Source organism: Macaca fascicularis, chromosome 6 (genome assembly GCF_037993035.2).
Source record: "Macaca fascicularis isolate 582-1 chromosome 6, T2T-MFA8v1.1".
NCBI lineage: Eukaryota > Metazoa > Chordata > Mammalia > Primates > Cercopithecidae > Macaca > Macaca fascicularis.
The window spans coordinates 67,369-95,022 of record NC_088380.1 but is presented as its reverse complement, the minus strand read 5'-3'; the positions used below and the strand labels follow the sequence as shown (position 1 = coordinate 95,022).

General features: G+C 48.2%; 1 protein-coding gene and 1 pseudogene across 1 annotated transcript in view; one reads left to right on the top strand and one right to left on the bottom strand.

Annotated features, from left to right (window-relative positions):
* The window catches only part of LOC135971207 (uncharacterized), a 45,028-nt gene that overhangs the window by 644 nt on the left and 16,730 nt on the right, over window positions 1-27,654 (bottom strand). The window lies entirely within an intron of this gene.
* LOC135971211 (uncharacterized) lies at window positions 15,070-25,088 on the top strand (annotated as a pseudogene).

The window sequence follows — 27,654 nt, the reverse complement described above, 5'->3', positions numbered from 1 at the left end:
ATATTTTAATAAAATCAAAAGATCATTTTCACTCTAATACTCTACTTAGAATCTAATTTTCCATTAAATAAACAGTCAATGTTCAGTAACCCACATGCCGATAAACTTTTGAAAACTTTAGAAAGTATTAAGTATAATCAAAGATTACTTTTAATTTTCGAGCTGGTAAGAGCCTGTGTCAGGGAACAGAGTTGAGATTGAAGAGATAAAAGCACGATGATTTTCTTAAAGAAAAGCGAAATTCGTAAAAGAGACCAGGTGATTATATAAAGAAACACAGAATCCGTTTTCAGAAATGGCAAACATTGACCACAGAACACCAGTGTTGCCCGTGATGAGAGAAACAGTTAAAAGGAAGAATTCACGGTGGCCCAGCATAGATCAGGTGTGGGAGGACAGAGACGTGATGAAATGATCCTCCTTCTAACTTCCCAGAAAGGCACAAATGGCCAGCACTGTAACTGAAGACCACGCAGGCACCAGTGTGAACTCAGACTCCATGGCCAGCACCGTAACTGGAGACCACATGGGCAATGGTGTGAACTCAGACCCCACGGCCCGCACCGTAACTGGAGACCACACGGGCACCAGTGTGAACTTAGACCCGACGGCACGTGCCTGGGCTGCTCCAGCCACCACCAGAACCTGTTCTGCAGCTGAACTGGAAGCTGATTCTGGAAGGAACTGAGGAGCATGAGGACGAGATCCTTCTACCTCAACAGGGATCAATTTTTTAATGATTTCTTTCTTTTAGAAAACTGTTAATAAAATACTTTGTTCTAAAATGACCAGGATTTCAGCAGCCTCTACATTCCTTCATGTCAATCAAAGCTTAGGCACGTGGGTTACTTCACTGTTCGCGACACCCTTTTGAAATAAAACCCGGGGCCGCCTGTGTACCCAAGAGCCTGGGCACTGAACATTCAGACAAAACGTCCAGGGCGAGAATGTTCACGTCCCAGCGGTGCGGTAGAGTGGATGGGGGGAGTTCGAGCCACAGGTGGCCACGCCTCCCCTGCCTCCGGCCAGTGCCCACTGCTCACGCACTCCTTCCTCGGCCCATCCTGAGCCACGGGGCCCTCGCGTAACCAAGGCCACTGCGGTACCTCCAGGAACAAACTGGTTACAGGTGGACTGCTCTCTACGCAACGTACAAAGATTGTTTTTAAAACTGCTCGTCTCTGGAACTTATCCCAGTAACAGGCTAGATTAAGAAAACTGACTAAAAACAGTAGGAAGAAAAACTCACTCTACCCGTTGAGGCAAGAGAAATGCACACAGCCTCTGAAATAACTGCAGAGGAGTTTTCCTGGGTTAGGTACGCGGTGGGGTGACCCTACCCCATAGCGGGGCGATGGCACATGGTGGGAACCAAGGAACATCTCCGAGTAAATGTAGGAAAATGCACTCAACTCCCAAACAGAGAGAGAAACTGCCTTTTTCCTTAAAAGCTTCTCTCTTTTATTCTCAGAAAGACTCTCTTTGGTGTCTTGACTGCTGAAGGGACAAGCCTGTCATCCCCAGAAAGCAGCCCTGGACAGTCTCCAGATCCTATGGCCCTCAGGCCCACCTTGCCTACTGATGATCCCACATTACGAAACCTAATAATCAGAAAAAGCCTCCCAGTCCGCAGCTCACAAGTGACATTTTATTCAGGGAAATGCTAATAAAAACCTGGGGCTCTGTGTAAACGCTGTCCCCTAGGTACTGAGGCTCCACACAGATGGCACACAGGGAGACAGGCCTCACCCCTTCCTGGTGTCCCATGTCTCTCCTCACATTTTATTAGCTGAGTTTTGTGACGGTTTGTTACTTTTAACCTGACTGTCCAAGGCAGCTGCACTAAACTAATTGTCCAGGGCAGATCCACTCATAATGACCATCAGCTCAGAGTTGGAAGTAGCACTGGAGAATGAGGTGGTGTCAGGGCACTATGCTTCCCTGCCCTCTTTTCCAGGGATGCCAAGTAAGTTTCTGCCATGGCTGATGATGTCAGCACTACACTAACATTACTTCAACGGCAGGCCACCAATTAATACTTAATGAACAATGCCCTTAAGAGCAAAACCCCATCTCTGCCAAAAATACAAAAAATTAGCTGGACGTGGTGGTGAGCGCCTATAATCTCAGCTACTGGGGGACTGAGGCAGGAGAATTGTTTGAACCCAGGAGGCAGAGTTTGCAGTGAGCCGAGATTGCACCATTGCACTCCAGCCTGGGCAACAAGAGTGAGACTCCATCTCAAAAAAAAAAAAAAAAAAAAAAAAAAAAAAAAAAAAAAAGAAAAGAAAGAAAGAAAGAAAGAAACGATTCTCATGACCCTGTCAACATCTTCAGTTTTTCCCAAGGATAGTGTAAAATTATCACACAAAACGTAAACCCAATTAGATCAACGTTCTCTCCTCACCAATCCATACCTAAATCCATATTTCAAAATGGTCCTCAATTTTTCACAATTTAAGAAGACTGAGAGGAATAACCATGAACAAGCAAGGTTTACACAGACGTCAGTCTTCCCAACTCTCGCTCAGGAGCTCACCCCAAACTCCTCCTGTGGAATCAGCCCGGATAACAGTTCCTGGTGGCCGCACAAGAACAGAGGGTCCCACGAACCCATGACAGACCCCACCATTCAGCCCCAGGCAGAGGAGGGAGGTGGACGGTCACGAAAGACAGAAAAGCAGGGAACTGTGATTCTTCTGAGTTAATGCAGGTGATTGGGCCAAAAAACAAGGCACATCCACCTGTGAATGGGGTGAGCTCCCAGCTGGCTGTGCAGAGGCTGTAGATATGAAGGAACTCACTTCCCTGCACACTGAAGTGCATGAGCATCTCCACATCGACCGCACCTGGGCTCTGCTCGCCCCTCACAAACTAAGATGACAGTGGCTGCTTCTGGACAGAATGTCAAGGACAGATGGACAGACATCCTGGACAGACACTGTACAGAGACCAGGGGCTGGGAAGGGGGAAGCGGCACAGCCTTGGGGCCAGCAGGGGCGAGGCCAGGAAGCCTCGGTGAAGGCCTGCATCTCCTCATCCAACAGAAGCAGGAGGGGCCACCCAGTGAGGGCTGCAGCTGCGGTGAAGTGGCCAGTGGGACATAGCAGGAGGCCGTGGCCAGCCTTACCCCCAGCCCAGGAGGAGGGGCCCAGCTGCGGGCACTGCCCCGGGAGCCAGAATCCTGAGCCCCCAGGGAAGGTGGGAAATTGCCCCTGGGCACTGGGTGCTCAGGCTGGAGGTGGTGAGACCTCGAGGCCCTGCAGTCGGGGAGGTGAGGGCAGAGATGGCCAAACTGCAGCTCAGTGAAGGGCTTTGTCAGGAAAGGCCCTCAGAGGCTGCCTCACCAGCCAGGGGGAGGTTACTTCCAGCCCAGAGGCTCAACAGGGCCCTCGGTGGTGATGCTTAACCTTGTCCTCTGACAGAGGACCATCGAGACAGAGTCACTCAAACCTCTGCCAAGCTCTGCACCCAAATGAAGCTGTTACCACAGACGCTGAGGCAGGTAGTGCTCATCTCAACTCTGTACAAGTGGTTTATTTAGCCAGTTCTCCAAATTCTTAATGACAAACCACACTAAACGTGTGTTTTCAGTATCACCTATGCTCATAGCTATGTATAAAATAACTACCACAAGGAAAACTAGGTGGTGAACCCAGGAGGAGGAAATCCCCACGACGAGTCGAGAGAACACCAACGGACCGTTGGCTCTTCCCGGCTGAACCCAAGAGCACTTGGCTGGGCTCACTTCCGTTCTAATTTCCAGATTTATTTTTACTTTCCCACATTTTCATTATGAAAATGTTCAAACATATTTAAAAAGTGGAAGAACAGTACAACGAGTGGTCAAGTTTTCTCCACGTGGAGCTCCAACAACTGCTAACATTTCGTTAGATTTGCTTTCTCACTCTCTCTGTAGATCAGACAGAGAGACAGATTTGTTTCTTCTCTGGAGCCACTTGAAGGTGAGAGGCTCCTGCTGCCTCACCGAGTCCTCAGGCACACGTTCCCTAGGAATAAAGGCCCCTCTGCAGCCGCAGTACCATCATCAGCAGACAAGAATGATTTCAGAGCATCGTTGTCCAGGTTATGTTCAGGTAGCACAATCGTTCCGAAAACGTCTTTTCTATCCGGGCCACACACTGTGCTGAGTGACTCTCCTTCCCCGTCTTAGTCAGGGACAGCCTCGCACCCCTTTTATCTGTGATCTTCACTTTTCGAGAAGATCATTGCATTGTCCTGCAGAATATCCCCTACCCCAGAGGCATCTGTTTCTAGGGCCATCATGAAATTCCCTACTATGCACCTCCATTCCCTGTAAACAGGAAGTTTCAGTCTCGAGGCGCGATCACCTTCTGTCAAATGCTTCTCGGCAGCTTCCGGGTGAGGCTGCTGCTTCACGAGGGGCGCGAGCTCCTACTCCTGGTCACTGACGGCACGGCCGCGACCAGCACCACACCCCGAATCAGAAACGTCTGGAGGGGCCGCGGGCAGCCGAGACACCTGGAGGTGCGAACGGCACAGGCGTGGGGCAAGAACAAGGTCAAATCATAACGGAACGTCTGATTCCAGACACTTCCACCTGGGTAAGATGGTGACATCTCCCTAGCAAGTATCTGAAGCCAGAAAGCATGACAGAAAATTCACGACCTGCCTTCGTTCACCCAGGCTGCTCTAACAACACACCACAGGCTGGGCAGGGGCTGGCAAATGACACAAGTTCATTTCTCACAGCTCTCAGTCTCAGTCTCAGGCTGGGAAGTCCATAGTCAAGGTCTGACAGGTTTGCCTGGTGAGGGCTTCCTGGTTCATAGACGGCGCTTCTCACTGGGTCCGCACACCATGGAAGGAGCGAGGGAGCTCTCTGTAGTCCCTTTTCTGAGGGCACAAATCCCATTTATGAGACCCTCACGACCTCCTCACCGCCCAAAGCTCCCCCTCCTAGCACTATCTCCTCGCGGGTGAGGATTCCAACTTGTGAATCTTGGGGAGACACAAACATTACAAAAGCCCATCATTTAATTTTTTTTAAAGGCATTTTTGCTTCTGCAAAGTCTCAAGATAAAATCAAAAGAAAGAGGTCTGAGTCAATCCACACAGTTCTCCCAAAAAGGGAAGTGATCAATTGCCACCACTTTTTATCCGAGACCTGCTGGGTGCCCCGGTCTGCATGACTGATTCTAAAACGCCATCCTCTCCTCTGCCACTCAGAGGTCAGAGTCAGTCCAGAGCTTAACACCAAGGCAGAGCTGACTGAATGACACCAGCTAATCCAGTAAGACAAGCCAAGACTCCTGCCCAAGGCCTAATCCTTCCCCCAGGGAAACATGGAAGGGCCAGACACCTGGCAGCCCTTCCTTCCTGCTCTAAAGCCCCAGAGACACAGCGCCGGCCAGGTGTGTGCCTGGGGCAATGCACAGTAACGTCAGCTGGGCACCGAGTCTGAGAACATGTTATCAAGTAAAAATGAAAACAAGACTGCTGAGAAAAGTTCATGCTTAATCACCTCTGGGCTAAATTCTAAATACAATGTTATTTCAGAGCTAGGTGGAAGTAATTCCTTAAAAATATATATGAACAGTGACTAGCAACCAGGGTGATAAGTACTCAATATGTGTTTGATGAATAGATGAATTTTTAAAATTTATGAAAAGAGCACGCTCTATTTAGGAGAATTCTATTTAATTGGATGTCCTAACTAGACAGTGGTTCCTTCGTGCTGACAGCAGAGTTTGTTTCAGTTAACTCAAAAAATGGTAAGTCACTCTAACAGAAAACCAAAAGGCTTTACAGAGAGTCAAATTATGGTGCCAATTCAACCGTGCATGGCAATTTCACCTTAATATTTAAATTCTCGAAGCACCATACTCAGAAAACAAGACATAACATACATAAATGCATCGACTAAAGCACCATCATCTAGAATTTGACAAAGTTTGACTGTGAGTTTCAAGAAAAGGGCTGATGAGGCCAAGAAGTTCCTTCCCCTCTCCCCTTACCTCCCATTTTGGTGACCAACTTAACGCAGAGAAATTCCTGTTTCAGGTTTGCACACATTGGAACAATCCTGGTATCTATTCCCCCAAGACACCAACAGGCTGAAGTCTGCAGGGTGCACATATTGAAAAATCACAGGAGCACTAGAGTGGCGGAAAGAGGTGCCCGTGAAGACGTCATCCTTTCTAAGACAGGGTCTGATTCCGCCTCCGGGCCCTTTTGCAAAAAGCCATTGGTACAAATTCATAGCCACCAGGAGGAAACACGCAAAAGACCCCACTGCCCTCCTGGCTTCCCAGAAGGCCTCAGAAGGATGAGACATGGAGCCTGCGTGCAATCCTGGACCCTCCTCCCTGCATTCAGTTTGACATGTGTCACTTGTTTGACTGACGGAGGTCCCACAATGGGCACAAGGAGACCCGTCAGGTCAAGAGGGTGCTGCCCGGCTCATGGTCCACACATGCGGACCTGTCAGGTCAGGATGCCCGGCTCATGGCCCACACGTGGGGATGCGTCAGGTCGGGAGGGTGCTGCCCGGCTCACGGTCCACACATGGGCATGCGTCAGGTCAGGAGGGTGCTGCGCAGCTCTCAGTATCAGCCACATATGCACATTCTCCACTGAAGCCACTGCATGAAACCACTGCATGAAGCCACGCTGGAAGCACTTTCTGGCAGGTTTAGGAGGCTCGTGTCCAAGGTCATTAAACACATGGCAAGCTCGCCTTGGAGGCATTTTACTTTGCTTATGACAATGAAGCATTCTCATTGCACTGAATAGAGCACGCTTTCTTGTTCAGTGCCTCGTTGAAATAGGCATTTTGTACCTGTCTTACAGATTACATCAAGGCCCTAATACATTTAGACCCTTGTCTCAGGTACACACAAAGCAGCGGCATCTCTAGAACATGTTTTGGACCACGGGAGGAAACCAAATCGCAGCATTATCCATTGATGTTGCTTAAAGTGTATTTCCAAATGTGTCTCCCGAGCCCGGCCTGTGTTCACGGCTTCCGCTGACCACACGCCATCTGCTGGGCACTCTGTGCACTTTCTCTCACACCCGCCACGTCTGTGGTCCTGTGCCTATCCCGCCACACGTCCCCACGTGGCTAAATCTCCCACACTCACCACGCCTGTGGGCCTGTGCCTATCCCTCCAGGCGTCCGCACCTACCACGTGGCTAACGCACACTTCCTACAGGCGGCAAGTGCCTGAACATCCCCACGGCTGGAGGGGCTTTGGGTAGGTTCTACAGAACCCACAGACAGGCATGGCCACCCCGCCCACGGCCACCAGAGGCTTTGCTTTGTCTCTAGAGGTGCCCTTCGATGAGGCGACATGGCAGATGACCCAGTGTTAGGTAATTAAGACTCAGGAAATCACGGCCGTCTTACCTTTAGAACTCACCTCTCTCCCCAGCACTATATCGCGAAGGGTGGGTCGCCAGAGTTGGGGAAGAGATGCCCAAGGCTCCCTCCTGCCCTGACAAGCTGGGACACTGCTCCCCTCTGTTGGTTTCTCACCGCACCTCAATAAACTGAGCTCACAGCAAGAGGCAGGCATGGGCTGAGTAGAAACACACAGCAGACCCCGGGTGGGCAGGACAGAGGACGAGGGTGCTCGCGGAGACGAGGGTGTGCCCCAGGAAGAACGTGCACGCGGGGTAGAGGGTGCGCGCGGGGAAGAGGGTGCACAGGCCCCGAGAACCTGGTGGCAGCAAGGCCGGTCAAGGCTGAACTCCAACAGAGGCAGCAGCAACGGTGTTGGGCAAGTCACAGAGAAAGCACCACCCAGAGGGGCTGCATGAACCAGCAGCGACCCCAACCCAACGTGCTCATCGGACTGGGCACACGCACACGCTGTGGACACGTGTGAATATGTTCCACTTAACGTGATGTTACATAATAATCAACAATGTTAAACCCACGACTTCATTACATGGCATCTGGCACATTGAGACTTTTTATTCTGTCTCTCTTCCTATACAAAGAAGTGGAAAATAGGTCCAAGATCATTCACAACAAATTATTGCTAATTGAAACAAAAAAAAAAAATTCCTACCCTCACCTTGGAGGATCTCAAGGCAACACCTCTTTCTTTGAGGTCATGGTTGGGACCCTCTCCGGACCCCTAGATGGGTCTGAAACTGCAAGGAATCCCCAAATGGGCAGTTTTGGGGCCAGCACAGATGCCAGCCACACATCCAGGCAGGTCTTGGCAGGTTGCTCCGTGACTTCGGCTGGGTCACTAACCTTTTCTTGCACTCAGAACCTGCCAGGAACGAGGGCACTGGCCCGCACGTCTCTGCTCCCAAGGATACATCCCCTATGTTCCGCTGCACTCTGGGTTCCATGCCTTAGATCCCAGGCACCTTAAAGTTGACGTTTCCCCACCAGCCCTCATGAAGTTGATACTCAGATAACGTCCTTCCTCTCCCACCTGGTCAGTACCCGGGGAGAAAGGAACCCGGGTCTCAGATTGATTTTCTGCCAGTCCATCGAAAAAACAACTGGCCAGCAGCACTGGTGCACAGCACTGCCAGGTTACCCGTGACGAAAACAAAGCAAAACGAGATATACTCAAGTCAGCTGCGGCAAGTGCTTCTACATCCCTGCTCCAACAAGGAAAGACAGGAGGCCAGGAGTGTGGCTCACGCCTCTTGTCCTTCCTTGTTGGGTCAGGGGTACAGAAGCATTTTGGGAGACTGAGGCAGGACAAATGCTTGAATTTGAGACCACCCTGGGCAACATAGCAAGACTCGTCTCTACAAAAAAAAAAAAAAAAAATAGCCAGGTATGGTATCGTGCCTGTAGTCCCAGATACTCAGGGGGCTGAGGTGAGACGATCACCTGAGTCCAGGAGGCAGAGGTTGCAGGGAGCCAAGATTGCACCACTGCACTCCAGCCTGGGCATCAGGGTGAGACCCTGTATCAAAATAAAGAAAAAACAAAAAAAAAGATAAGAAATACAGGAGACCACTAATAATTCCAAATAGTGCCTGCTAATTTGAAATCTTTTCCAGATATGGTGAAGGAAATCATTTTTCTTCCTACGCCCATTCTAAGGAAACGTTTCTATTTTTCTGCTATACAATGTGGTAACCTGCCATTTCAGATCCTGGCCTCTTTAAGCAGGACTTGCTGGAGTGCCAACAAAGCAGCGCTCTGAAACCTCAGCATCCTCAGCATCACCCTGGAGGGCAGGTGAAGGATGCTGGGCCTCCATCTCCAAAAGTCACACTGGGGTGGGGCAGATCTGGGGTGAGGCAGGGTTTGCATTTCTAGTCTAGGGCCACACCACCCTAAACACGCCCATCTCATCTAACACATACCAGAGGGAGAAGCCACGTAGGGCAAGTCACAGAGCAAGCGTCCAGGCACCAGGTCACCAGTTGTCTATTTAAATGCAAACCCGTCAAACAGCTTAAGTCAAACAGGTTCACCCTCCTAACACATTGGCCAACACAGCTAGTGATAAATATCACTGCTGTTAGACCTTCTGCTCACTGATGACCAGAGCAATGGCCTGAAACATCAAAGCTGAAGGGTGTGTGCCACGGTCAGGGCTCTGAACACCCCCATCCCAGGCCATCTCACACGGGTGCCTTCACTGGCACCGGGGTCTCACAGACCAGCTCCACGCTCACACTTACTGGGACGCAACCACCCTTTCAGCCTTTCATGCATCTGTACCCTACAGCAGTGTTCAAGGGAGGCTAATTTAAGTAAGAAATGTAATACGGACATCTGTGAACTCTTCCTCCATATCCACTGAGTGGCCGTCCAGAAACAGAAATATTAAAAAGAAAAAGAAGATTTAAGAGTCAAACACAGGGCCGGGTGCAGTGGCCCATGCCTGTAATCTCAGCACTTTGGGAGGCCAAGGCGGGTGGATCACATGGGGCCAACAGTTTAAGACCAGCCGACCAACATGGCAAAATCCTGTCTCTACTAAAAATACAAAAATCAGCCAGGCATGGTGGCACATGCCTGTAATCCCAGCTACTAGGGGGGCTGAGGCAAGAGAATTGCTCGAACTGAAAGGCAGAGGTTGCAGTGAGTGGAGGTTGCAGTGAGCCTAGATCATGACACTGCACTTCAATCTGGATGACAGAGCAAGACTCCGTCTCAAAAAAACAAAAACAGGCCAGGCACGGTGGCTCACGCCTGCAATCCCAGCACTTCAGGAGGCCAAGGCGGGTGGATCACAATGTCAGGAGATCGAGACCATCCTGGTTAACACTGTGAAACCTCGTCTCTACTAAAAATACAAAAAATTTAGCAGGGCGTGGTGTGGGCACCTGTAGTCCCAGCTACTCGGGAGGCTGAGGCAGGAGAATGGTGTGAACACGGGAGGTGGAGCTTTCAGTGAGCCTGGATCGCGCCACTGCACTCCAGCCTGAGTGACAGAGAGAGACTCCATCTCAAAAAAAATAACAACAACAACAACAACAAAAACAAAAACACAGAAACTCGTGGAACAAGCCCTTGCCCCACTCCATGTCAGCTGTGCTGTGCCACCCAGGAGCATGCCAAGCTCAAAGAGTCATCCACCTGCCTTGCGTAAACGATGTCAAAACTCAAATCACAGAGACTGAGATTCCCTAGCCCTCGCCATGTGCATGTCACTCACAAGCAGGCATGAGGACCCCCGCAATTCACAGGGAATCCCTCTGGCCATCTGATGACCATCCATACATAAATAAAAAGCATTAATTCCAGCGGGGTTGCAGAGGTGTATACATCAATACTTGTTAGTGTTCACAAATGTTCCACTTGCGGATAGAGTGACGTTACAGAATTGGGAAGAACTTCACAGACATACGAGGGGTGCATTTAAGGAAAAAGTGTAAGGAAAAGGTGAGAAAATGGAATATGCTAACCTCTGTCTTTTCATCACCCTCTAAATCTTATGATTCCAGTTCTGTTCATTCTGCAGTGAAAAATAACAAGTGATTCACACTCAGACACAAGGTGGCTTAGGAAACTATGGCTGTTTTACAAAGATGAAACAATTTCGAAGATCAGGATTCCATGAACGTACTTACTTAAAGAGAGAAGAGACTGGGAGTTACACATCAACTTACCAAGGCTGTCCCGAAGTCCAGGAGCCCCTTAGGAGAACAGAGAATGTGCAGTCTCCACAGACCAATGCAGGTGGCTGGGCCCAAGAGTGGGGACGGGTAGGCTGCAGGAGGCTTGAAGAGGGAGCTGTACCACCAGCCTCTCGCAGAAATTCCTAATTAAACCCTGACAGCAACTCTGTTTAGTGAATTGTCTCCTGGTAACTAAGAAGAGTGAAGCTGTTGAAAGCCTACAGCCAACCCTCTGGATAACAGTTGAGATGTATTTTAGAGAAGGAAATGATCCTGTCACAATCCCAGTCCTGCCCACAGCTGCAAGCACGTCCTGGGAGTGCGGCTTCTTGCTCTGTCAGCACCAGAGCCCACTGTAGTGCCACACGGGTTCTGCCCGACCTTCCCACTTCAGGGAGTCTGGGCAGGTGCAGCTGAAACACCCAGGGGGCAACCCCCACCCTCACTTCTCAAAAGTACATGCAGAGGCAGACAGAATGAAACACGGCCCCCAAACCTCAGACGTACGGTTCAGCGGCACGGCCCACCATAGAGCCACATGGGATTTGCCCGACGCCCCCAATTCACAGAGTCTGGGCAGGTCCAGCTGAAACAGCACCTGGGGGGCAACCTCCAACCCCACTTCTCAAAAGTACATGCAGAGGCAGACAGAATAAAACACGGCCCTCGAGCCCCAGACATAAAGTTTGGCACGGGCATCTGTGAAACAAGAACAAAAGTCGCATGGGAAAGTGAGCACAAAAATGAAAAAAAATAACAGAATTACAGTGAAGATGGATGAGATGGGGAGGATTGCGAGGAAGTTGAGAAAGGGACTGAGGACCTGAAGGGGGACATAAGGGCTGGACATTCCCGACAAGGTAACAAACACACCTCTGGATGAGGTTGGACATCATCTTCATTATGGAAATAAAGGGGAAAAGCCTGAAAACATCAGTTTCCTACCAAGAAGCAAAAATCAAACTGGCTTCAGATTTCTCCTCTACAACACTGGGTTCCAAAAGATGAGGATGTGGCATCCGTGGGGTCTTGAGGGAGAGCTGGCACAAACGTCCCAGACCTGCCGTCTCCAGAAGCAGCTGAAACAGCCTCAGATCCAGCAAACTCTTGTCTTGAAAAATCTATCAGAGTACACCCCCTTATCAAAGGGACGCGTGGCTGCAGGGGTTGTGGTGTAAGGCAATTTAGAAATTTTACTCCGTGCAGACCCTAAACTTGGGAGGCTGCTGGTCACACCCTGGGAGGACCTCAGCCAGCGGGAAGCCCTGTGCCTCCTCTCTGCTCCATCTCTAATGCCAAGAAACATTTTATGCATAATATTACGTTATTTCCAATTTGTTAAATTGTATCTATTAAGTCCATAAAGAGACCAAGAAAATGTATAAAAACATTGATGACTTCACGGTGGTATTATAATTAATTTTTAAACAAAACATGTTGTCTAAATTTTCCAGACTGAAAAAATACTCTTTTTAGCAAGAAAGGTGCTTTTAAAGTCACCATAAACAATTATATATCCATCCTACGAACGTGGTCTTAAAACAAAAAGTGAAGAGCAAAAACAGCAGAAGGAAGTGCATGAATATGTTGATAACGTTTATCTCTGAATGGGGGCGCTGTTTTGCCTTCCATTTCCCTATGCTTGAAGTGTCACCTCTGTAATGTAATAATAGAGCAAACACCATAGTTGAGGAAACACTGCTGCCCACTAGGACATAAACCAAGTCTCCTCCACAATGCTGCGACCCCAACCTCTGATTTTATCTTTTAAATCAGCTAGGTTCTCTCCCCTAAAAAGAAGCATATTGTATCATTACTCTTTAAAGTTAGGTGACTTAACAGGCATACAGACTTAAACACCTTCTGGAAAGGTGATGTGTCAAGTTTAACTAAGATTTCTTTTGTTCTGAAAAGAGCAGGGGCACGTTCCCAGGTGAGGGGACTCCAGGAAACACTGGCTGTGTCCGATGGGCCCTCACCTGGAGAAACAAGCGCTCGACGCCTCCACCCTCCACCCGGACTCAGCAGGAAAGGGATGCAGAGCTGAAGACAGACTCATCTATAAAAACCCCAACGGCTGTTTCCAGGAGCTACTCACTGTCCCGTGCCGCTGCACCCTGCTCCCCTGTGCAGGTACCGGAGCTGCTGTCCAGGCTTCCCCAGGCTCTCCACGCCTCCTTCCACCCCACGTCAACCTGCACCACCCAACTACCCACCGTCTCTTACTGACCACCGGCCTCAATTCCCGCATAGCCTGGAAACTGCAAAGCTGCCTGGCAGCAAGAGGGGACGGGCAGCGAACGCACCAGCCAGGTGGCACCTGCTCCCACCAGACTGCAGGGTCACAGCCCCTGCCTCATGGAGCCGTTGTTATGCACAACTACACTGGGAAATCAATGCAGCTTTAGCTTTCCTTTGGTGCTAAATTAACTTTATAACACTTGGTTATAACATACATTAATTTTTACAGCAATTACTAAAATAACAACTCATAATGCATTCATTTACCATATTCAGAAAAGCAACTGAAAAACCAAACACACAGCAGAATTTTATAGGACTGTAGTAGTTTTTGTTAGGTTGTCAAATTATTTTAAGCTCAAAATTAAAGTAATTAAATCTGTGACTCTCAACTGGGGGAGGTGGGCACACACAGAGAGGGGAAGTTAAAATCCTTTTTTTCTTCCAAACCTCACACAGACCCACTCGGCTGGTCATTCCCATTGCTGGAATTATGTCCTGTTCCTTAGGTTAAAAACAACTGCCTTCATGCCTATTAAAAATAATGTTTCTTCCTTTCCTGAGTGATTGTGAAATGAGCCATGGTGGCAAGGTAGGCACGAACCGAGGGAAACTGAGTCCATGCCCACATTTGATGGTGGGCAAGAACAGAAGGAAATTGGGTCCATACCCACATTTGATGGTGGGTGAGAACAGAAGGTAACTAGGTCCACATCTATATTTGATGGTGGGCAAGAACAGAGGGAAACTGAATCCGTGTCCACATTTGATGGTGGGCAAGAACAGAGGGAAAGTGTGTCCAAGTCCACATTTGATGGTTAGCAAGAACAGGGGGAAGCTGGGTCCACGTCCACATTTGATGGTGGGAAAGAACGGGGGAAACTGGGTCCACGTCCACGTTTGATGATGGGCGAGAACACGGGGAAACTGGGTCAAAGTCCACATTTGATGATGGGCGAGACCAGGGGGAAACTGAGTCCACATCCACATTTGATGGTGGGAGAGAACAGGGGAAAACTCGGTCCACGTCCACATTTGATGGTGGCTTTTAATGCACTGCAGCCTGTGTCCCCTTGACCTTCACGAATTTTCAGGTAGTAAGAAAGCAATTTTTCTTACTGGAAAGGAGAAAACTAAGTGGCTGCAAAGTAATATAATTTCCTTAAAGCAAAACAACAGAGAACCAACTTTGACTTTTTCCACATTACCCAGTAATTCTAAGACTAAGGGTTTTGTCATGTTACAGCAAATGCCGTTCATTAGGGGGAAATTGGAAGTCAGAACAGTGTGTGCTATTCAAATTCTCAATGAATAATTAACTCAAATGGGTTCAGAGTGCTACAAAATGAAATTAATTTGTTTTTAGTTTAACCCCAAATCCCCAATCCCTTGCCAAATGATCCGCTATGTATCCTACATAAAGGACAGGGTCTTTCTGGCAGAAAACCATTAAAAGCTTTTATTTGCAGTAAGAGAAGCATGCCTTCTTATCAAACAGGTGCATGGCCCCCTTGCGGGGGGGTCACCCATCACCTGCATCCCCGTGTGTCACGGTGTTGCCGCACACCATTAACGCATCAAAATGGAAAAGGAAATGTAAGCAGTGTTTGCTGTCCAAAGTTCACGTCAACAACTCCTTATTATGAAGGCACTTCTGAGCCTTTCCTCCTGCATCTGGGAGCTGCCAGCAACCCAGTTCCAGGAGAGAAAATAGCTCGACACCTCCTGCAGCCCATGGAGTCCTCTTGTTGGGACAAGGTCCCCCCAGGAGAGAGGAGCCCCCAGCAGGGTCAACACTGGAGGTCCTGGGGGTGGGTGGTGCTGGGGAGGCCATGCGGGGAGGGCTGTTCCCTGTTCCCTTCCCCTCAGGAGACAGCTGGCCCAAGGTGACACAGGACCGGATGGGATTTCAGGGTCAGGGACCACGGAGCCCGGGGCTGTGGACCACACCAGCCCAAAGCCACTGCATGCCCCAGACCGGGGCTGTGGACCACACCAGCCCACGGCCACTGTATGCCCCAGACCAACACGAGAAGAGTGCAGACCAACAACATCTTCGTCTACGGTAGGTGTCACGGTTATCGTTCCTAAGAGAGTCCACGGCCACTTCTACCAGGTGCCCTCCACTCTTCCCCTGCCCCAGCTGGTCCCCCTGTGACAGCCGTGTCTTTGAGAACGGGGTGTGGAGCCAGGGGGAAAACACAAAATAAACCACCTGCTACTAGAAACAGCCTCGCTGTCCTCAGGGAGCCGGTCCCGGGGCCAGCCTCGCTGTCCTCAAGGAGTCGATCCCGGGGCCAGCCTCGCTGGACTCAGGGAGTCGGTTCCAGGACCCCATGGACACCAAATCCAGGCACATTCAAGCCCCACAGGTGGACCTGCCGAACCTGCGTGTACAAAGAGTCGGCCCTCCGACACGCGTTTCACATGGCAGGAACACTGTATTTTCTGCGTGTACAAAGAATCAGCCCTCCGACATGCGTTTCACGTGGCAGAACACTGTATTTTCTCCCTGAGTTTGGTTGAAAAAATCCACCTATAAGTTGACCCGCAAAGCTCAAGCTTGTGTTGGACAATAGTCAACTGTACGCAATTGACACTGATTCCTACCAACAATATCCAAATCTTACCATGACCAGCACGATAAAGAGAATGAGCAAAATTTAAAAACTAAAGCAGAGTTTTTTCCTGCTAGTTGGGGCACTGCGTATCCCCTGTGGGAAAGACAACACTGGCTGCTGACCAAACTCCATCGGCCTCTTCCTCCGTCCTGAGGGCATCTTCCTCCATCCTGACAGCAGCCTGGGCTTACCTCAGTCCCAGGGCGGGGGAGGAGGACGCACTGTGCACCCTCCCAGCTCTCCTCCGCCCCTTCCCTCAGGCTGGCCCAAGAGCAGCCTGAACAGTCAGGTGCTGGGAACACCGAGCTGCCCCTCCTCGGCCCACAACCTCAGGCCACCTGTCTCATTTGTGACGGAGAAACAGAGCTGCAGCTGCAGGCGGGAGGCGGGACACGCTGGGATCTACCCATGGCCAGGCCGAGCTACTCTGATCACTCAAGCTTCACTTTCATCACTTGCTCTACCAAATAAACTAGAATAAAATATGCCACTTCCTCCTTTGCACACACTCCCAAGCCTCCCATCCCACTTCCCGGCGCTGACCCCATAAGAACACTTCCTGTGCCTTTCCAGGTATTTTCTATCCTCCTCAAGCACAGAACCACATTCAGAGTGAATTTTTTTTTTTTTTTTTTTTTTTTTTTTTTTTTTTTTTTTTTTACAGAAATGGCACCAGGGCAGATGATTTTTTTTGTACCATTTCTTTGGTTTCTTGGGCATTTTCCGCACCAGGACAGATGGGCTCTGCTCTCCTTCCTCCCCACCGAAGGTTGCCTCACAGCAGCCACACACAGAGCCGTAAGCCCTCGCAAGACTGTGGGTGTCTCGGGGTGCCCCACGTCCCCAAAGACCAAGGGGTCACAGATCCACACTGTCCAACAACACTTCAGACATGGCCTCGAGCCTGGGAACCCTGCTGGCCAGCCCAGGCCAGCAACAGAATAGAGGTGTGAGAGGTAACATTTGCACTTCTTAAAAAAAAAAAAAAAAAAGGCAGATATTCAGTGCCACATTTAAAATGATCATGGCGGCCAGGCACAGTGGCTCATGTGTGTAATGTAAGCACTTTGGGAGGCCAAGGTTGGCAGATCCCTTGAGGTCAGGAGTTCAAGACCAGCCTGGCCAACACGGTGAGACCCCTGTCTCTACTAAAAATACAAAAATTAGCTGGGCATGGTGGCAGGCACATGTAATCCCAGCTACTTGGGAGGCTGAGACACAAGATTCTCTTGAACCCTGGAAGCAGAGGTTACAGTGAGCTGAGATTATGCCACTGCAATCCAGCCTGGGTGACAGAGCAAGACTCTGTCTCAAAAATAAAAATAATAAATAATAACAAAAGAAAAAATATATATGCATTCCTAGTCCCTTGGAGCTGCAGCAACAAAGCTGGTGATATATTTTGGGTGTTTCTAATCAATGTTTTCCATGAGCTACACTGCAAGTCTCAACCTTGACCCTGCTACAGTAATCATCTATTACAAATTAAAACAAGAGCCATAACTCTGTCTCCTACTAAAATATTCTAACTGAGACATGTTAACAGAATACATTTCTTTGGGTGAGAAAGTATCCACCAGGGTGGGGAACAGACGGCCCACCGATTGTGCTGTGGCCCTAACCACCAAGGACTCATGAATCATCCACAGCAAGACTGGTGACTCAAAAAGAACACTAAATTGCTCTTTGACATCAATTCTTAAACCTTGAGAAACCAAAGTTCTCTTTGTAACAGACTTTAAAAAGGATGAAGTCAGAAGTAGCTCAGCAGAGATGCACCAACTCTTACCTGGGAGAGACACTCCTTGCTAATCACGTCTGGATTAACGGATGTGCTAAAAGCATCTCTTCCAACAGAGACACAAACTGAAAACAGGAATGCCATGAACACCTTCCCCAGATAACCCAGTCCTCACCCATCCACCCCTCAGGAGGTCCCCAGACAAGTCCAATAAGGAAATGACCCCACAGCAGATTCAGGTGCAGGCAGTGAGGGTAGTGGCGTCAGGGAATTCCGCCGTAAACCTTGGCAGCACGCAGGGAGGTGTACCCAGCTGGACAGGTGAAGTCAGAAGTGCAGGATGATCTGGCCATTCCAAATAAGCAGGGCATAACAATTTTGTTAAAATGAAACCCAGCCTTTGAAAAGGCCTGGACTTCCCACAATGTGTGGTATTTATAGTGTGGAGGGCACTGTAGAGAAGTTATCAGAGGGTTCACGACGGCAAGATCCACGGAGGCTCTGCCATGTGCCAGGCATGAGACAACAATTCACACAAAACACCTCATTTCACCCTACACAGAGTCCACAGACTGCTCCACAGTCTCCCAGGTAAGAGTTGGTGCATCTCTGCTGAGCTACTTCTGACTTCATCCTTTCTCAACTGCTTCATGTTTCACCCTACACAGAGTCCACAGACTGCTCCACATTTCACCCTACACAGAGTACAGAGACTGCTTCACAGAATACTACCAAAGGGGACCATCAAATGATCCCCAAGAAGTAATGAGCGCCTTAAAAGTAAGAAAGCCAACCTCCTCCCCCTCTATTAACTTCCTCTCCTCATTTCCGCAGAACCAAAGAAATATGAAGGGCCAGTGACGCCCCACTGAAGAACGCTCTCCTGGTGGTTACACTCTGTACATAGGGAGAACAACACTGCTCCGTGCTGCATGAGGCTACTATTCTATACTACACTAGTACGATCTGTTTGTTCTATTCTATACTATTCCATTCTCTATGATAGAATACTACAGCTTCACTCCATACTATAAAACGCTGTACTATCTGTTCTATTCTATTCTATTTTCTTCTATACAGAAAGGAGTTAGCCAGCTTGCTTTAGGCAGACAGTAAGGGAAGGGTCCCAGAGAGCCTCCAGCCCATGTTTTGTGCAGATAGGGGGACTTGCACGGGGGGGCCCTCCTAAACATGCTCACAGCAGACTAAAGGTCCCCATGCACACGAGGGAATGGGGTGGAACCACCAGATATTTGCTCCTTAGACAGCGAGACCAGCCCCATCAGCTTCTATATAAAAGCCCTTGTAGTCAACTGGGAAGGGGGCGACCAGCAATCTGCTCTCAGGACCCCTCTTTTCGCTGAGAGCTTAACTTTTAGCTTAACGAGTTCCACTGCACTCACTCTTCGATGTCCCCGTGCCTGTTTCTTCCTGGTCATTAGACAAGAACCTGGACCCAGCTGAGCTAAAGAGCAAAACTCCTTGCATCAGTGCTACAGAACACTATCCTCTCTGTTCTGTGCCATGCGACTCTACTATTCCACACCACACTACGTAATATTAATACTATGCTGTGTGTTCTAATCTAGATTGTATTATGCTATGCAATACTACGTCATTAGTTCAACTGTATACTCTACAATACTATCCCACTTGTTCTATTCTAGACCATGTAATACGATTTTTCCTATTGTATACTATACTACATAATGTTACACTGTTTCTTCTGTTCTATGCTACCCTATATAACATTATGCTATTTGTTCTATTCTGCGCTACTCTATATAATTATATTCTGTTTGTTCCATTCTATACAACACCTTGCATCATTTTACCATGTTCTACGATACAAGAGTAGAGTCAGTTATACTTTCATAATCTTTTCCAAGCTCTTACCCAGTAAGAAATGTGATGTTTTACTATGCCTCACATAAATGCACATTTCATGATAATCAATGCCACTTCCTATGGTTGTAGAATTCTGTCTCTATGATTCTACTGATACGGCTTCTTTGGGCTTTTCTTTAAGTCCTTTGCAGTGTCTGGTTTCCTAGTGAAAAGATGACTAAGGTCCCGATAAGATCCTACAAAACCAGCATTCACACAGGCTCACCTGTGTGCACTCTGCTGGACTCCGTGTTGAAGGAGTGACAGGAAGACAGACGGCTGTCGGTGGATGGAAGGCAACAAGCACAGAGTAGATTCCAGAACTGAGACATGTACCAAGGCTCTGGCACAGCTGAGGGTCGATCCCAATTCTAGCCTCTCACAGAAAGGCAGAGGGGACTTAGCACAAAGAGCACGGAACTTTGCTTTAATAAAGCAAATGCTTACCATCCACTGTGAGGAGCTCAAGGAGAAATGGCAGTAGGCTCTACTAATGATACTGCTTTAAAAAATGGAAGGGAGAGGGTACATTTTCACATGGGCCATGTGGAAAGTTGGCTGGACCTGCCGCTGGACCTGACACTGGACCTGCTGCTGGACCTGCCCCTGGACCTGTCGCTGGACCTGCCGCTGAACCTGTTCCTGGACCTGATGCTGGACCTGCCGCTGGACCTGATGCTGGACCTGACGCTGGACCTGCCCCTGGACCTGCCACTCGGTCTGCTACTGGACTGCTAACAAATGCTGCAGATTTTTATGTAGAAAAAAGTACAATGCGTCTGAGAGCAGCTGTCCCAGCTCTGGATGAAGCCGGCAGAAAAAGGAAGCAGCAGAGACGCTGGTATCATTCAGTGGGCAGAGTCAATGACCCTCCTCTAAGTCCAGCAAAGCTCAACCTGCATGTCTGCAACTAGAAATACCAATCATAAGCCAGACCTCCTGGCAAATACCATTGACCTGCTGTAATTCTGTGTGGTGTATTATGTCCCATGTACAGGAAATCTTTCACAAAGCCTTTAACCAGGAAGTACTAACATGACTTTTAATGCAATATAACAGCTTTGCACCCATTTAACATATATTTAACCCCAGTGGTATATTTAAATATATATTTTATAGAACATCAGGCATGTTTACCTAATGGCTCGAACTTTCACAATGTCTCTCTCCCTGAGAGGACAGCGGAGGATCCCATGCACTGTCTCCAGGAACATGCCCCTCCCAGAGAGGATTCACAAATCAAATGTGCACATGCATGCATGCACAGACACATATCACACACACACACACACACACACGGACACGCACACCTATATGCAATACATACATTCACACATGCACACACGTTCACATAATCACATAATACCACCACATAACAGACGCGTACACATACACACAACACTCAAACACACGCACACAAACATACAACACTCAAACACACACGCACAAGCATACACACAACACTCAAACACACATGCATATACATACACATTCTGACACACATACATACGTAAGTGTGTAGACATAACATGCACAAATATACATGTATAACTATATACACATGAGCATCCATGCATGCCTACTTGCACATATGTGCAGTCGTGCCTAAACACGTAACACATGCACACACATACATGCAACACAAATACACATGCACACATATACACATGCATGCACATGTACATTACACACAAAGGCACACATACATGCACAACACATATACATGCAATACACACTTTCATACACATAAATGCAAACACACATACATATATACATCCCTCAAAGACCCCATTATTCAATTCTAAACAAAGTGGTTTATCCCCCAAATGTACCTTCCCGTAATTAATAAGCTCTACTGCACATTTCTTGTTTCAAATAATGAGGTCTCACACACAGCACACACACATTTATACTCCAATACGTGTGAACATATAAATAGAAATAGGCACACGTGCACGAAGACCCTCTTCTGTAAAGGTATTCTCAAACTTGAACTGAACGAATTCTGCTAATTATAGTCAGAGTCAGCAAAGATATATATTTGACCTCGGAATGAATATACTCGTTCTTTTCGTTACCCCTGGCAACAGCAAGAATGTAAAACAGTTGTGCGATATCATGTCACTTATTCAATCCCACTTCCTGGGATCTGACCCACTTGGAATAGCGTTTCTGTCTGAGTGATTTCCTTCTGACTAAAATCATGAGACGATTCCTTCTCTTCCTGCTTTCTCTTTCCCAGGCCTTTTCACTGCCCTTTCATCATCTCAGAAATAAATCATACTTGTCAAAATGGAACGCAAAGAAACAGCCTTAGGAGAGAATCCCACAATGGAATGGACCCAAGAGAGGAAAAAATATTCTTTTTGAAAATGTACAAAAGGAAAAGTCAAGAGGCCTGGGTTCCCTCTCATGACAGAAACAGACGTCAGCATAGCAGGTCGCTCAGCACAGTTCAGCTCTGTGTATGAAACAGAGATTCTAGTCCTTGTCCCTGTTTCAAGCTCTGTGTATGAAATAGATTCTAGCCCTTGTCCCTGTTTCATGATGTTGCAGTGAAGGTAACAAAACAGACAAAGGGCACAGGCTGCAGAAAAGGATTTTAAAAGGATGACTTTTAAAATGTGAGCCTGCTTTTCAAGGGCACAATGAGGACATTTTCAAGTATATTAAAGCTGATTTATAAGAGATAGGTATAAAGACTCTACAAGGTCGTTAGACTTTAGACTTACAAAGAAAACAAATCACATTCTCCTAGCATCACCAGTCAGGTGTTCCACAAATACTAAGAATAGCCACTGCAACGGGGTCCACTATGAGGGGTCAAAACATAACCCATGAAGCATGGCCGAGAGCTCCTATAACCTGATTTCTAGGAATCTAATTTTAAACATCCTCACAGCTAGCACATCACAAAAATACAGAGCTCCAAATGCTGTAACACAAGTGCTAACAACACCTAGCCAAAAATATACGAGGCATTTCAGGCAAAAATCCCAGAATCAGAAGAACACAAGTTTTCTAAGTTCTTCAAAAGCCGGTGCTGGTTGAGGCTCCTCTGCAGACTTCAACAAAAGACACGCTAGAATTAGCCATTGACGGTAACCCTGAGTCAACACGCACAGTGTTCGGAAAAGCACAAGGCCTGCTCCGGCTTGAGACCCCTGGGAACTTTCTCTGGACCGCACCGAGTGGACGACTTTGAGAACTCAAAATAACCAACAACCAGTCCATGAACAGAGAAAGAAGACTGCAGCCTCCCTGGGGACCTGGCTCCATGCCTGCCCCCTTTCTTCCGGATACCTTTGCCCTTCCTGGCTCCCTCCTCCACCTGGAGATGCTCTGGGTTCAGGCCCCTCTCCAGTTGTGTCTCGGTCCACAGCTGGCTACCTGTGTGAAGCACCAGGCCTTGAAGGACCATCTCCACCTGCTTCCTGCACTTCCCACCCACTTCCACCATGACACCCAGGCTCTGGCTGCTCTCAGGGATCAGGGCCGCCAGGCTCCCCCACAGGCTCCAACTGGAGTCCTGCCCCCTGGTTTTCAGCAACACTTGGGACTTTCTCCTGGAAACTCTCGGCTCTGGGCTTTAGTGAACTGCGCCATCCAGCTCTTCTCTGGATTCTAAGCAGGGCCTTCTCTGGGTCTTCCAACCCTTCCTCCATTTCCAAATGTGGGCTTTCCTTTGGCCTCCTCTCTCCAGACATGCACGCCTCACACTCTGGCTACTTGACCTGCACTTCTACCTAAGAGGCTCCCAAATGCTCCCTGCTCCAGATTTTCCCCAAGCCTCCTCCTGTATTTCCAAACTTGCAGCTTGCAGTGGTGTCTCTAAGTATCTCTGAGTCAGGTCCACACTTGCTTCTCCTGATTTCCGGCAAAGCGCAACGGCGACCTCGGGGTGCAGACTCGCAGCTTCATCCGCCTTCCTGTACTCCCTCTTCCCCTCCTGACCGAGGCACCGAATTGCTCAGCTCACTGGCTGCCTTCTCTCCTCCTCCGGCCACGGCGAGTGCCCTGCATGAGCCTGCCCTGTCACCCCCCGGCTCCACGGCATGCCGCACATCAGAGACACGATTCTCTCCGAAACCCTCAGTGGTTCCCTAGTATCCCACAGGTAAGGACTTCCACATTCTGGCCCCAATCTAACTTTCTGGCCTCAGATATGCACATGCATATTTTATCTGTGCAAAGAGAGTACAGGCCTCACACCCGCTCTCATTCCTGGGCTCCTAGTTCCTCTTAAAGGTGCTGTATGAGGTACCTATGCACTTTCCAAACACTAACTGAATATGCGCTTGGAGAACACTTACTTGATAATTTTGTGGCATTGCCGGATAACGTGGACAAAGTGAGAACTACGCAGGTGTGTGGACGCTGCCTTGCCCAGACCTCACTTACCCAGACACTCCCAGATGCTCAAGGTGACCAGCCCTATTGGCGCACAGGCAGGCGCAGGCTGCACCCCCACAGCTGGGCCCCGCGAGCTGAACTATAATTACGAAGCAGTTGTTTGCTCCTAAATCTGTTTATGCTGGTGCATTTGTTACACATTACTGAAACCAACAAAGTATGACTCCAAAGAGAGAATAATTGTATGAAAACTAAGTTGGATGCCTTTCAAAGACTTAATATAGGGGAATTTTTTTTTCATTTTAATCTTTTTAAAATTGCTATCAAATTAGGTATGGGCAAAAAATATATACAATGTTTGAGGAAATAATTTTTAACGGTTTCATATCTAACATACCTTGCTTCTCTTGTGTTGCCTATTCTCTTCTAGAAGAATAAAAACTGTGGCAGGCCTGCGATGGCTGTGGTTGAGGAAAGAGGCCACAGCCACAGCCAGCAGAACCATGCTCAGCAGCAGCCTAGCCCCGCGTGGAAGAGGCGTGAACACTCTCGGGAGAGGTGGATGTGAACTAACGGTTCCCAGCTCTGACCTCTTTATCTGAATGCGGTGATTGGTTTTATCTGAATGTCAGACAAAAGGGTGTCTACGTCCAGGAAAGACTCTAAACACTCTGGACGCTGCTGCGGCAGATGGTGACCGTGACCCAGTGATACCACTCTCCAGTGGGCAGCCAACCCAGTCTCCTAACCGTAAAGGACATTCATAGCAACACTACGAAAAAGAAACACTACTGTTCTGACCCAGAAAAGTGAAATGTAAAACATAAAATACACAGGTTCTAACTAAGAGGCAGACAGACCGGGCACGGTGGCTCACGCCTGTAATCCCAACCCCTTGGAAGGCCAAGGCGGGTGGATCACTTGAGGTCACGAGTTTGAGACCAGCCTGGTCAACATGGTGAAACCCCATCTCTACTAAAAATGCAAAAATTACCCGGATGTGGTGGCGGGCACCTGTAATCCCAGCTACTTAGGAGGCTGAAGCAGGAGAATTGCTTAAACCTGGGAGGTGGAGGTTGCAGTGAGCCGAGATCACGCCACCGCACTCTAGCCTGGGCAACTCCTTCTCAAATAAAATAAAATAAAATAAAATAAAATAAAATAAAATAAAAGGCAGAGAAACAAAGGAGATTTCCTCTGATCTTAAAAACAGAAGTATTTGTTTCACAGCGTGGATAATTGAAGATCTGCATAGAAATCACCTAGGGTCCCGCCCTCCCTCACAACAGACTGGGATAGAGGGAAGGAGGGCAGGAGGTGGGCCCCTTGTCCACGAGAGCCTCCTCCCACCCCATCCCCTTCCTCAGGAGGGCGGCCTGCCCAGTGCAGGCTCCCTTCTCCCCAGGTAAGACCCTGGCGTCTCTACAGGAACACCCACCTCCCTTCCCTGCAATCCACTCCAGCTGCTCACGGCCAGTCAAGGGGGGCGCTCTTCAGAGAGGAGCAAACGGTTTGGAGGACAGCCTGAACTCCAACGTCCCAGGTGTGGCTTGCCAGGAAGCACAGAGGAAGGATGCAGGTCCCCAGAAGGAGGAGGCGCAGGAGGACGATGAGAGAGAAGAGAGAGAGACAAGAGAGGCAGACTGCCCAGCCGGGGGCTGAGCACAGGATCTGGCTGAGGCCCCCTGGGGAGGGGCAGAGGCAAACAGGCTGCTGCTTCTAGGCTGCTCGGGAAGATACAAGCTTGAAGGGGATGCAAGGCAGGACTCACTGAGGAGCAGTCATGTGGATGCCACGCCTCTCACATGGCACACACTGACAACATGCAACTCACATGCAACACAACACAGCACGCATGTACAATGGGCTTATACAACACTGACAACACACACTGCACACAAACACACACAACCTATACAACACATACCCAATACATGTGACTCACAACACAATGTGCATTTATAACACACTCATACGACACATAACCAATACATGCAACTCACAACACAACATGTGCGTACAACACACTCATACACACATACAGCACACGTAACTTACATACAACACAACACGCACGTACAATGCACTCATACAGCACACACAACACACAACTCACATACAACACGCACATGCAACACACTCATACAACACACAACACTCATACAACACACAACACACGTAACTCACAACACAACATGCACACACAACACTCATACAACATACATACAATACATGCAACTCACAACATACACACACAACACACTCATACAGCTCACGTACAACACATGCAACTCACGTTCAACACAACATGCACGTACAACACACACAACACACGCAACTCAACACAACATTCACGTACAACACACTCATACAACACAACACTCATACAACGTACACACAATACATGCAACTCATAACACAACATACACATACAATACACTCATACAACACATACAACACATGCAACTCACGCATAACACAGCATGCACGTACAACACACTCATACAACATATAACACATACAACATGCACACAACACACGCAACTCAACACAAATACATGTACAATTCACTCACAACACACAACACTCATACAACACACAACACATGCAACCCATAAACACATGTACAACACACTCATACAACACACAACACTCATACATCACACACAATACATGCAACTCATATACGACATACACATACACACATACAACACACAACACTCATACAACATACAAAGCATGCAACTCACAAATACACGCACAACACACTCATACAACACACAACACTCAAACGTACAATAAGTGCAACTCAACACAATATGCACATACAACACACATACAACCCATGCAACTCACATACAACACAACACACTCATACAACACATTCATACAACACACACTATACAGATTCTAAGTATGAAATAGAAAACAGCACACTCACAGTTTCTAAATTTGATGAAAACTTTTTTCAAGAAAGTCGTCCAACATCCAAACTGGTACCATGTCCTCATTTTCAGTTGCTGTTCAGATTCAAGCATTTTTATCATCTACTCTATGAATTATAATAATACAGCATAAACCCATTTTTCATTTTACACCCACTTTGCTGTGGGGTGCTCCAAAACAGGGGCCAGGAGCCTCAGAGTCGTCCCTCGGAACAAAACACAACCGACACTCAGAGGCCAGGAAGGGAACTCGGGGGGTGACACACACTCTCTCATCTGCAGAGCTCTGCTTCAAATACTTTACACGTAACCAGGCTGGAACGGGTTGGTGAGGGTACAGACATGGCAAACTGAGAAGAAACTGGCAGGTGGAGAAAGATCAGTCAAAATCCAAGGAAAAATGCTGAACATTTTCCACAAATAGTTCACACAACAGATGATACTCAGGCTACTGAAAGTTTATTGAGAGGGGTCTTGCTCCAAAGAAAAAGTTCTCTCCCAAAGTTATCAAAGATTCACAGCAGGCACCTGCCCCCAACACACCATCTTCCGAGGGCCTAGGAGTCAAAAAGAAGGTAAGACAGTAGTAAGGGTACAGGGAGAGGAGAGCGGGAGGGGACCGAGAACTCGGAACCAAGAGATGGGCGGACACTGAATGCCTGACTCCAAGGTTATCACCCCAGAAAACAAGTCTGTTTAAGTCCGTAGTAACAGTGTTAGTACTTTCACTGAACCTGCACTCAACACTGGAGAACCTCCCTGTGTTATAAAG